Genomic DNA, 13,395 nt, shown 5'->3' on the forward strand with positions numbered 1-13,395 from the left:
ACTAGGATTTAATGCTAAAAAATGCAGAGTCATGCACTTGGGCTGCAGAAACCTGAGAGAGCAGTACCACATAGGAGTGCAGTACTTCTGTGCACGAAAGAACAGCGGGACTTGGGGGTGATCGTATCAGGTAGAAAAGGCATAATTTTCTATGTTACTATACATAGAAATCATACATAGATTTATACTTTCTTTGGAGCAGATATAAATTTGTGCATTCCTGAGAGTCATTGTAGGAGTTTATTTTAGAATGACATATAGCAGTTCATTTTCAAAACAGAAAAACATTTTTAAAAACCCCACAAAACCGGCTCAAAGCAGCATATGGTTGTTTTTTATACAAAATATCAAAATCACTAATTTTGAAACTAATTTTTAAGACATTTTTCTATGTAGTTCATCTAAATATCAAAGGGGCATGTTGGAGGCATGTTTTGGGCAGGGCTGGGGTGGTCTTATGATTTGGACGTTCTTCTGCAATAATAGAACATTGTTAAAACATAGAGAGCAAAAAAAATAGAACTTTTTGGCTAGACCTGTTTCAATAATGACCAAGTGCCTAAGAGGTGCCCAAACTGACCAGTTGACCACTGGAGGTATAAACAAGAAATACTAAATACCCACAATAAACTAGTGAGGTACAAAACCTGTGACAAACAGCAAAAACCCACCCAAAGTCCTTTTGGGTGGGTTTTTGCTATTTGTCACTGGAAGTATAAAGGCATGACCTCTCCAATCCCCCAGTGGTCACTGACCCCCTTCCCACCCCCCACCCCCAAGAGGTGAAAGTGACAGTACATTCCAGGCTCTATGAAAGCTGGAGATATAATAGCCATTTCTCTTAGAGCAGCAAGCAGGTCTCTGGAGTAGCCTAGCAGTTGGTGCAGTGGACTATAGAGAAGGAGACCCAGGCCCATATTCCACTCTAACTGGTACACTTATGGTGGAAACTGCGAGTCCCCCAAAACGACAAAATACCAACTGAACCAACATATAGGTGACACCTGCAAGAATAAGGGCTATTGTAGTGGTGTACAGTTAGGTAAAGTACATTTTTTGCTATTCCAGGAGGGCTCACCATACAATATAAGGGGCTTATGATGTGATGTATACCTGGGACCTTTTATGTGAAGTTCACTGCAGTGTCCCCTAGACTGCTCCACTGCTCTGCTGGGATGTCTGTGTGGCCAGCCTAGGAAGGCTGCTGGCCCCTAGACATCCCAATGGCTTGTTTTTTGTGCACTTTTCTCTTGGATGTTTTTTTGTTTGAAAATGACCCCTAAAGAAAGACTTACTGAGCACAAAAATTTCTAAAATACAGTAATTTTTGAACTGCAAAAATAGATGTTTTTCTAGTTCAAAAATGACCACGTTTGGCACTGGAGTTTTGGACATTTTTTGCAAACCGTCCAAAATCAGATTTGGATGTCATATCAAAAATGCCTCTCAAAGTTATCCATATTGCCCTTACAAAATATACATAAAATAAATGCCTTTTTGAATTTTTTCATATACAGTAAAACCTCTGTTTTCGTTGACGTCGGTTATTGTCGTTTTCGGTTTTCGTCGGGTTTTTTTTCAAAAAATTCGTCTCAGTTTTCTTCGGTTGCCTCAGATTTCGTCAGCGTGCATACTGTACTTGTGCTCTGAAGACAGTGAAAACCCTTCTCTTTTTCTCGCCTAACCTCTACTTCTGTAGCACACAACAGTACGACGCTTCCTGCCTTTACATCTCTCCCCCTGTGGACAAATTTGCCTTCCTCTGCACAAACTTCAGCCTCTCAGATCAATCAACTCTCAACACCTTCTCTGCATTGCTCAGGCTGGAAACGGAACGAGGCGATCCGGGACTCATCCGGTCTCTTACAGCGGCCGCTCGTGCGTCTTGTTGCTTTCTTGGGGGGGGGGGGGTTATCTTCAGATCCACACGGCTCCCTCTCGAACAAGACCTGGAAGGAGGCCAGGGTAAGATCCTTGGTTGGCGAAAGCAGTTAGGGTGGGAGCTGGTTGCTGGTATGAGACATCCAAAGTGAAAGGTGAAAAAAAACCCTATAAAATACTTTTCAAAATTATTGCTTCGGTTTTCGTTGGTTTCGGATTTCGCCAATTGTTTTCGGACGGATTACCAACAAAAACCGAGGTATCACTGTAGTTGCCCAGGTATCAAATTAGCAAATGTAATCTATGATTGACAGAGACATACTGCTAAAAAGGTATAATAAATGATACATGACACTTGAACGTTGGAGTCATCATTTCACAACCATAAAGTATATACCATATGAGCACAGACTATTCTGAACTCCCTGCACACCCTCTATAATGTACAAGAAGCACTTTGGTGAATTGCCAACAAGAATTATTTGTGTAAAGATAATTGCCAAAACCTTTCTAGTTGCAGTTTCTTTCTGAGATCCCCAGAGATTGTAAATCTCTATATTTCTGTGTAAATATATGCTAGAATCAGATTGTTTGTAGTGCGTATAATAAAATATTAGCCTATTTAGGTGACTTCCTGGTCTTCAGGAATTATTTATTTTTATTTGTCAGTATTGCTTATTTTGGCATTCTTACCATTTGTATGGCTATTCCTCCTCCCAATCTCATAACAGGAAAAGAGAGGGGAGGAGGCATAGGCGGTCGGTGGCCCAACTGTTTGTGGAGGCTAAAGGGGGCGGGGTTAGGGGTGGGGCCAGGGGTGGAGCTTACATCATAATTGTCTGACAACACACAGAAACAAAATAAGTAAAAATAAAATAGTCACAATTAATACCTTTTATTAAATTTAGATATTAGATATGTATCATATGTCAAAGAATAAAGTGGTTGCTCAAAGCATATACTTAACCACAATCGCTCAACTGCAAAACACTATGCACAAACTTGTGCAAAAACACACTCAGAACCTTACTATACCATAAATATTACACTGGGCAGACCTAATACACCAATATACCATCCATACGGACAACATCACAGACCGTCAACAATATGAAACAAGGGATCATATCACAATTCTCATGTACAGCCACAAAACATCATTTTAGGGTGGATGGTATTCACAATGAGCTCCTTTTATCAACGACCAGATAGAGATAAGAGTTTTTAAATTTCAATTTTGGCACAGTGTAAGTCATCACAAACAAAATATAAGAAAACCAATGGACTGCAATAGGGGCTTATAGCCCATTTAGTTATGTTTAAACAAAAGAGATCTGCATGAAACAAAATATTTATTTTTTATTTTGACTTATAAAACCTGCCTCAGAGTCAGCACCTCTCCTGAAACCCAATGTGCGGCATGCCACAATTTCCTTTTGAATTTGATAGTAGGTCTGATCTGGGAACACTAGTATTCAAGCTCAGATATCAAAAATTCTTCAATTTTTAAGGAAAGGTCGCAGCAAATAACCTGGTTTTCTCAAAATAAATGACATATTTACTCACCTTTAACTTCCATGTTGTACCCAGGACACTTATAATCTGCAAACCTTCAGATTTATAATTTGATTGCAAGACATCTCAGAAACATCTTCCTAGTCATTTATAACAAACTCTAGTCTCACATTTTCTTATTTTTTGTGAAACTGAAAATCAAAGCATATGCAGTTGAACACACCAGCAAAGAGTGATAAGAGGACTTACTTACTTGTATTGACAGAACCAGGGCCGCCGAGAGCCGGGGCTGGGCCCGGGACAAGGCCACCCCCGGCCCCCCCACCCGAGGTCACCGCCCACCTGAAGTCGCCAGGCCCCCCCTCCACCCGCTACCGGGCCCGGAACTAACCTTAAGCCTCCTTCTTTCACTTTGTGCAAGCAGCAGCAGCAGGGCAGACCTCTCCTCCTTCCTTCCGTGCCCCGCCCTCGCGGACGTTACGTCAGGCGAAGGCGGGACATGGAAGGAAGGAGTGGCCTGCCCTGCTGCTGTTTGCGCGAAGTGAAAGAAGGAGACTTAAGGTTAGTTCCGGAGCGAGGAGAGGAGGAACGAGGAGGGCGGGCCACACTGCAGCGGCGGTGCCAGGCCCCCCCGGAGACCCGGGCCTGGGGACTTTTGTCCCCCCTGTCCCCCCTCTTGGCGGCCCTGGACAGAACCAAAGCAAACAAGGAAACTAACGCTCCCGAGTGAGGACAGGAGTACACAAATCCGCGCCCTTTTCAGTAGCAGGTTCAGGACCAAGGGAATTCACGCAAGGCTGCTCACGCGGCGTCACGCCCTCTCAAAGTTGCCTTTGCCCATAGGCAGTGGCGTACCTAGCGTATTTGACACCCGGGGCCAATCATTTTTTAACACCCCCTCCTCTATATGAAAATATTATTTTTACTAATAGTCCACGAGTCACACAACAAGGGTGTACCTAAGAAAGGCAGCATCTTAAACACTGCAGTGAGCACTAGAACATCAATACACCCATTTGTAAAACTCAACAAGACATTAGTAAAAATGATCCTGCCAACAGAAAACCAAGTCTTTTTCACAAACATAGAACACAGATACATCCTCACCAAGTATAGAATAAGTAACCACAAACTAAAATAGAAATATATAGACAAAAATTAAACTGAACCCCCAAGAGGCCAGATTCCACATACAATGCAACACCACAGAAACAGTGATGCATATCCCTAGTACTGTGCAAAATATAAAGATAGCAGATGTAAATTTGAAAAAACTGACAAATACCAATCACCCCTTTACAAATTAAAAAATAGAAATAAAACAAAACAGAGAAAATAAGATTAAACCATTTTATTGGACTAATACTTTTTCAATTAGCTTTCAGAGGCCAAAACCTCCTTCCTCAGGTCAGTACTGCTGTTACGGTCCTGTCCTGACCTAAGGATGAAGGTTTTGGTCTCTGAAAGTTGGTCAAAACTGTATTAAGATTAGTCCAACAAAAAGATCACCTTATTTTCATTTTCTATTTATCACCACAGCTACAATACTACTTTATTCTAAAGCAAATAAAAAATCTTTTTTTTCTACCTTTGTTGTCTCTGGTTTCTGCTTTCCTCGTCTTCTCTTCCCTCTCTCCCTTTCATCCAGCATCTGTCTGCTTTCTCTGCCCCTTCCATCCACTGCCTGCCTTTTCTTTCCCTTCTGCCTATGTCTTCCTCTTTTCTTTTTACATATGCATTCCAGTATCTCCCCCCTCCATCTTTATTTCTCCTCTGTCTGTTCCCCATCCATATCCATCTTCTGCTTACCTCCTATTTGACTTTTTTCTCTCCATGTCCACTGTCATTCCCTCTGACTCACTATCTCTCCTATCCATAACCTCCCCTGTCCTCTCTGTGTCCCTGTCCCTATTCCACCCATATGCAGCATTTGCTCTCTGTGTTCCCATCCCCGTTCCCTCCATGTTCAGTATTTACTCTCTGTGTTCCCATCCCTGTTACCCCCAAGTTCAGCATCTGCCCTATGTCCCCTTCCCATGATGTTCCTCACCTTTCTTTCTCCCTCTCTCCTGCACTCCCAGTCCCACCCCAGGGCCAGTATCTCTCCTTGCTCTTCTCTCCACCCCCCTTTCCCTTTGGTCTGGCTGGAATCGCTCTCCCTCCGTCCTCCCCTCTCCCCCGATTAGTGTGGTATTGCACTCCCCCTCCTCACTTCACGCCCGCTCCGCTCCTGCATGCCTCCAAGCTTCCAGGCCCACCAGCAGCATCTCAGCAATGAATGTACTGCCTTCTGCCTGCCCCGGAAACCTCCTCTATACAACTTCCTGCGTAGGCAGGACGCTGAACAGAGAATGCTTCCGGGGCTGGCTGAAAGCAGCACTCACATTGCTGATGCTGCTGGAGGCTTCATAATTTAAAGACTAGCAGAGTGGGGCACGCGAGGAGGGGGGAGAGCGATACCGCACTAGTCAGGGGGAGGGGGAGATGCTGGGACACCCCATGCAGCACCGCACCAGTTGGAGGAGGGGGAAGACATCAATGGACCATCTGGCAACACTGAGTTGCACCTGGGGCGGACCGCCCCCACCGCCCCGCCCTTGGTACGCCATTGCCCATAGGTCCCACCCCCCGCGTGCGCACAGATTGTTTTGAGTTGATGGCGCCGATCACTACCACAACTGGTAGTGATTAAGGGAGCAGGAGGACTCGATGCCAGCCGCCCAGCCTGAAGTGAGAGTTGCGCGGGGGAGGGAAAGAGGAGAAACCGCGGGGTGCTGCAAAGAAGAGAGACTGGTCTGGAGGAAGAGAAAGACGGAGAAACTGCTGATCCTGCTGTTAACTTCTGGCTAGGGAGGCTTAGCCTCCCCAAGCCTCATATACAGGGCACCTATGGGAGGAGGGCTGGGATCAGGAAACAGAGATAGGAAGAGGAGAAAGGGTGAGAGAACTGGGTGGGCTGAGAGGGAGGACTGATTGAGCAGGAAGAATGAGATGGAGAAAGATTTCACAGATGGAAGCAGAATTGGGGAAGGGGTAAAGGGAAGAGATAAAGGGGGAAAAGGGGTAGAAGGGGCAGAAGGGAGAGGGGTGTTTCAGTTTGAATGCTTACTCCATTGGAAATGTTTTGTGAGTTCAGCTTGTTTGAAAAATAAAGGTAGGTTTGTATAAGGTAGAGATAATTAGAATGTTTCATAGATGCTAGCATTTATCAAGTGTTCAGATCTTTCAAGCAATTAAGATAATGTTTTCAGACATTATAAACTATTGCCTTGAGTGAACTAATCTTACATGGACACCATATGCTACAGTAGTTGAAAAGTAGCAAACAGAATATAGAGCTATTTTGATTGCGGCTGTCATAGCTCTTGTGATCAGTCACAATTCTTGCAAGAAAACAGTATCTTAAATTTCTTCATCAAAGCCATTATTGATTGGCTTAAGGTAAAGCTGGTGACCAACCATATATGGATGTCTGTTATTTGACTGAATTAGCTCTTGAATCTAACTAGTCTCTATCTGAAGGACTTAGAATCAATGCTGTAAAAAGATGAGCACCAGTTCAATATTATTAGCCTTAGGGTTGCTAGACTACATACAGAAAAAGAGAAAAAGTGTGCTTTGGATATTTTAAATTTCTAGAAATATAAAGGGCAATTCTATAAGGTGCACCTAAATTTAGGCACCATTTATGTGCATCAATTTGTAGAACAGGCACACTTATGTGGGTAAATGACGTCACTAACAGGCACTGACATGTGGTTAAGTGCTATTCTATAAAATACAGGACAAAATTGCTTAGCGTGTAAGTGTCAGAGGTAAATGTGGGTGGAATATGGATGAGTCATGGGTGTGTCTCCAAGATATGCACATAACTTGGCACGATGATGTTTTTATACAATTGGCAGTCAGCATTGGGGCACCTAAATCTTGGCACTAATTTATAGAATTGCCATCATAATACTTTCATATCAGCTACTAACATTAGCAATTGACATAATAACCTTTAGGATAAATTGTCAATAAGTAACTAGCTCAATTCTGCTGTTAATGAGCTTCACTAGCAAAAAATCTGTAGCTGAGGTGATATAGTTTATTATTCTATTTTTCACAGATGTGAATTGATAAAACTGCAAAATATCTGTAGTGCAGCCTTCCAGATATTTTTGTGTACATTTTATAAAACACTGGTTATTTAGGGTCAATATCCAGAGGCTCCTACTCAGATAAACTGCGATGGTTGGCTTCACACATAATATTCAGTGGCACTTAACCTGAATATCAACTGTGACCACTGTGGAATTATTGGGCTAGTGGTCTGGCGTCAGAGCTGGAAGTTTTCAGGGCACTACCAATATTCAGTTCCGGTGCACAGATAAATTATCTGGCCAAGCAGAACTGTATATATAGTACTCCTAACTTGTCTGGATAGCTAGCTGGGTACCTACACTGAATATCAATGGTACCTGGATCGCTTTTGGGAGCCACCAATGAATCAGATATTCAGTGCCAGACGGTACCTGGATATGTGGTGGCACTGAATATATGGTTTCAAATTAGTCTGTGGTGGTCAGTATTTAAAAAAAAAACAAAAAAAAAAACCTGACCCTCATGGGCTGAATATTGACTGGTTTGTATTTAAAGCAGTGATACAATACATTAATCCTTGTGTGAAAATGAAATACCTACTAAGTACAAACAACAGGATGGGCTCTTTTGTTCCAGCTTGACTGTTATTCCTGGGATTTTCAGTTTTAGGTTTTAAATTCTGTGCTGTGGTAAACAGAGAGGTACTGAGATTCTCTATTAAAAAGGGGTGCTTGAAATTTAAAATGTGTACTCTTCTGTTAAACATGGGTGCTTGAGGTTTAAAATCTGCTTTGTTAAATTGAAGTAAGATTTAAAGGGATTGGTTGCCATTGTAGCTTGATAGGTTGCCTTCAACTTTGTGTCTAGAAGGGAGGAGTCATTTCCTGGGCTGCTGGAAATACCTGGTGCAAAGATTTGGGAGTACATGTGCTTTCCAGCAGTGCACATTTCTTGAAAGTTAAGATATTCTGTATTATATATTTCTGATTTTGATCCTCTTGGGTCAAGTATTAAATCCTATGCTGTTTCCTCTTCATTCAGCTTCCTATACTGTTTTCTTCATTCAGATTGCCCAGTGAAAACAAAGCAAAAGAAAAAAATCCCCTCTGTTTCTTCACTGGTTGGGAAGTTTGGTACTAGAATCTGCTTTAATTCTCTTTTGACTTTAATCCAGACTCAGGCTCTTCAAATCCTCGTAACTGGTCCCTATTTCTGATTCCCTACAACCTCCAATAATTACTGCTGCCTCCAGCCCCAACTGAATGTGTTGCAGGTCTGCTGTCCATAGATTCTGTTTGCTATATAGTTTCTGAGTAGCATATTTTCAGGTTTTTGTGTTGCTTTACAGTATCTAGCAGTGGAGGGATTTTGTGTTGCTGTTACTGAGGTGACACTAGAATTTGAATACATATTGGGGGGGGGGGGGGTTGTATGACAAGTGAGAAATCTAGGACTGATGTATTACATACAACTTTTAGATATGATATAGGCAAATTCATTCTAAACTTACAGTTAAACAATGAAACATTTAGGTGTGCTTCGTTGAGCTGTGAATTTCAGTTTTCAGTGTCACATACAAAAACTTTGTCAGGTGAGTCACAACAGAAGAAAGGTTGAGAACCACTGAGTTTAATTCATAGAAAAGAAAGTGTAAGAATTTATTTTTTTAGTTGAAACTGTCTAGCTCTTTTGTTCCAACTTTACTGTTATTCATGGGGTCTTCAGCTTTAGATTTTAAATTCTGTGCTGTGGTACATAAGTAATGCCACACTGGGAAAAGACCAAGGGTCCACGGAGCCCAGCATCCTGTCCACGATAGCGGCCAATCCAGGCCAAGGGCACCTGGCAAGCTTCCCAAACATACAAACATTCTATACATGTTATTCCTGGAATTGTGGATTTTTCCCAAGTCCATTTAGTAGCGGTTTATGGACTTGTCCTTTAGGAAACCGGCTAACCCCTTTTTAAACTCTGCCAAGCTAACCGCCTTCACCACATTCTCCAGCAACAGGGGTGCTTGAAGTTCTCTGTTAAACAGGGGTGCTTGTGTCTTAAAATCTGTAGTCTGCTCTGTTAAACTGAAGTCAGATTTAAAGGGATTGGTTGCCATTGTACCTTGATTGGTTGCCTTGAACCTTTGTCTAGCAGGAAGGAGTCATTTCTTGGTGTACAGGAAATACCTGAGACAAATCTTTGGGAGCACACGTGCTTTGCAGAAGTGCAAATCTTCTGAAAACTAAATCATTCTGAATTATATATTTCTGATTTTGATCTTGGGTCAAGTATTAAATCCTATACTGTTTCCTCTTCATTCAGCTTTTTACACTGTTTCTTTTACTCAAGTTTCCCAGTAAAAAAAAAAACAAAAAACAACAAATTCTGTTCCTTCACTGATTGGGAAGTTTGGTATTAGAATCTGCTTTGGTTCTCTTCTAATTCCCACCCACCCACCCCATAGCCTACATTTCCTATATAATACTCCCAATACACAGTTTAACACTTGAAAGAACAGATCTAATCAGGTAATATAGCCCATTTGGTGTTCATTATGATAGTTCAGCTGAGCTACCTCCCATAAATAAAGGACTCCAGTAGACTGTGACCTGTTGTACAGTGGCATCCATCCTATCAAGATTCCCCTACAAAATTTATTTGCAGCATTAGAACATTATGATACTCAAGAAATCAGAACTACAGTAAAGACAGAGTCAAAGACAGTAACTCAAAGGAAATTACATTCTGAAAACAAAGAAGAAACATCTCAAAACAGAAAGGTCTTGCTGCTAGGGGACTCCATTGTCCGAGGTATTAAATTGAGAACAGATTCCATGGGCCACGATAAAGTGATATGCTTTTCAGGTTCTTCGACTAGAAGGAATACAAACCAAATTCTGAATGTGATGAGAACAGAATTAAGATGCTAGGGTTGATGTTGTAATCCACCTGAGAACAGAATAGCATACTTCTGGTACAGACAGCTTTCCAAAAGCTGGGGGATGAGATCCTTGTTAAGGACTGTAGCTTTTTCAGAAATACTGCCTGCTTATGGAAAAGGTGAGGAAAGACTATTTTACAGGGGTGTGCTGGTAAATTGTTAACAGGGGGCTCTCTCTCGCCAGCAAAGTAGAAGAGAATTCAGGAGGGGCCCAAGCCCACATTTTGGGATCCATTTGTTAAAGTAGCCATGGAGAACCGGCTCCCAAAATTCTTAAAAACTTCACAAACAGCTCTCGAGAGCCTGTGAGAGCCTGCTCCAGCACACCACTGACTATATAATACAGAAAACTTCAATAGGTGGTTCAAAATCTGGTGCCAAAAAGAGGGTTGTAGATACATAGCAGGATGGGGAAATATGCAGGAGAACAAAAGGCTATTTTATAATGATGGGCTACATCTTTCTGTGGCAGGAAAAAGAATCCTTAGTGAGAAATTTGCACAACACATTTCTAGGCATTTAAACTAGAAGATGAGGGTGCTAAACTGAAGCAGGTGAACTCCAAAAGCCACTCCACCAAAACCAGAAGAGTAACAGCAGTGGAGAAAGAATTAAAATAAACCATCTTAGCACTCATATATCAGAAACAAAGTAGATGGGGAGACTAGACAGAAAGATAAACAGCATGGGAGAAACAATATGTAAACTGAAAGCTATGAAAGTAATTTGTGTGAGTAATATATGAATAAATTTAGTGAATGGGAGTATATTTTCTAACTGTATTTCCACTTATCACGATGTATTGTAAGCTACATTGAGCCTGCAAAGAGGTGGGAAAATGTGGGATACAAATGCAAGAAAATAAATAAATAATAAAGTGTAACTGTGCTTTGGATAGACTTTTACCTTTTTGGTGACCCTTTGATGAGAGGAAGTTCTGCACTAAAGTAAAGTAAAAAAGTGTTCTGATAATTATTAAAATTACCTAGTAGTGATTTTTCATCTAACTGAAAAAATATGAGAACTTAAAGGGAAGGGGAAAGAATTAGAATACATACAAGTTCTGTGCGCACCCTGCAAAGAGTATTTTTATAAATAATTATTGTGGTATTCTATAGGGAAGACTTATTGAAGTTAATCTAAATTTCATACAGAAATAAATCTGAACTATGAAAGGGTTGTGATATGTCTCGGTTTCAGGTGTAATTCAGAGTGTGTTTGAATTTCTGAGAATTTTGAGCTGGGAGAAGGTTTTTTTCTTCAGTGGCTTCATTGTCACTGGGGACTTAAAGTGTAGTGGTCATGAAGGCATAAAAGGGACACTCAGGGAGGACAAGGCCATAGCGGAGAGATTGAATGAATTCTTTGCTTCGGCTTTTATGAAAGAAGATCTACCTGTACCAGAAATGTTTTTCAAGGGTGACGATGCAGAGGAACTGAAATAAATCTTGATGAACCTGGAAGATGTACTGAGCCAGACTGACAAGTTAAAGAGTGATACATCATCTGGACCAGATGATATACACCTCAAAATATTCAAAGTTGTCAAAACACTTGCGGATTGTGAAAAATTGCAGGAAGACTTTAGGAAACTGGAGGACTGGGCATCCAAATGGCAGATGAAATTAATGCGGACAAATGCAAAGTGATGCATATTGGGAAGAATAATCCGAATTATAGTTACCTGGTGCCAGGGTCCAATATAGGAGTCAGCATGCCAGAAAAAGATCTGGGTGTCATTGCAGACAATATGCTGAAATCTTCTGCCCAGTGTGCAGCGGCAGGCAAAAAAGCAAACAGGATGCTAGGAATAATTTGAAAAGGGATGCAAAATAAGACCAAGAATATTATGACCCTGTATTGCTCCATGGTGCAACTTCATCTTAAATATTGCATTCAATTCTGGTCACCATATCTCAAAAAAGATATAGCGGAATTAGAAATGGTTCAAAGAAGAGCGACCAAAATGATAAAGGGGATGGAACTCCTCCCATATGAGGAAAGGCTAAAGAGGTTAGAGCTCTTCAACTTGGAAAAGAGATGACTGAGGGGGGATATGATTGAGGTCTGCAAAATCCTGAATGGTGTAGAATTAGTAAAAGTGAATTGTTTTTTCACTCTTTCAAAAAGTAAAATAATCAGGGGACACTCAATGAAATTACATGGAAATACTTTTAAAACAAATAGGAGGAAATATTTTTTCACTCACAGAATAGTTAAGCTCTGGAACTCATTGCCAGAGCATGTGGCAACAGTGGTTAACATATCTGGGTTTAAAAAAGGTTTTTTGACATGGACCAAGATGGCGTCTGGAGCAGTCAGGCGTTTTTGAGCTCCTGAGTCTCCAAGATTTTGCCTGACGTATTGGAGTCTTTCCTCGTGCTGGACATGGGGAAAAGAAAAGGAAAAACCAGGGCTTTTTCCTTCTCTAGCCCTGGAGAAAATTCTACCTTGTGACAGACTACTCTGGAGAGATTCGGAGTTCAGGCACTGGAAGAGCCGGCACGCGCTTTGGTTGGATCCGAGGAGCTGGCACGCGCTTTGGTTGGATCCGAGGTGCTTTTGGCGGATCACAGCATAGAGGGAGTTTAACTTAGCCCTCCCTCCAGCATAGCTCCCCCACGACCTGGAAGCAATTCGGCATCAGCTGAGGTGCAGCGCTGCGGGATGCTCAAAGTGGAGTTGCTCTCCCAAGCTGCAAGAGGAGGACCTGTCACTGCCTCAACCCCAGGAATTGTAACATCTGAGGGTGAGAAGGTTCATTAGCCTTCTTTTCCCTTAACCTGGGAGCTGCTTCCAATGGTGTAGGGGGTTTTAAGAAACTGGCTGTGGTGACTATGGAGTCCTTGTGGGATACAATTCAGGGCTTGAACTCTTCCCTTCTTCAGGTAACTAACTCCTTTAGGGGAGAGGTTTCTGATTTAAAACAATCATACCAAGTTATGTCTGAGAAAATGATTCTTCAAGTAACTAAAACT

At 41.7% G+C, this 13,395-nt stretch overlaps 1 long non-coding RNA gene across 1 annotated transcript; it reads left to right on the plus strand.

The window, feature by feature from the left end:
* The first annotated feature begins 1,030 nt into the window (after positions 1-1,030).
* Positions 1,031-11,592, plus strand: LOC115477727. Its single transcript, XR_003943370.1, has 3 exons — positions 1,031-1,042; positions 11,347-11,351; positions 11,502-11,592. It is a non-coding gene; the product is annotated as an uncharacterized LOC115477727 (long non-coding RNA).
* The last annotated feature ends 1,803 nt before the right edge of the window (positions 11,593-13,395 follow it).

The sequence above is a fragment of the Microcaecilia unicolor genome, chromosome 9 (assembly GCF_901765095.1).
Source record: "Microcaecilia unicolor chromosome 9, aMicUni1.1, whole genome shotgun sequence".
Classification (NCBI taxonomy): Eukaryota; Metazoa; Chordata; class Amphibia; order Gymnophiona; family Siphonopidae; genus Microcaecilia; species Microcaecilia unicolor.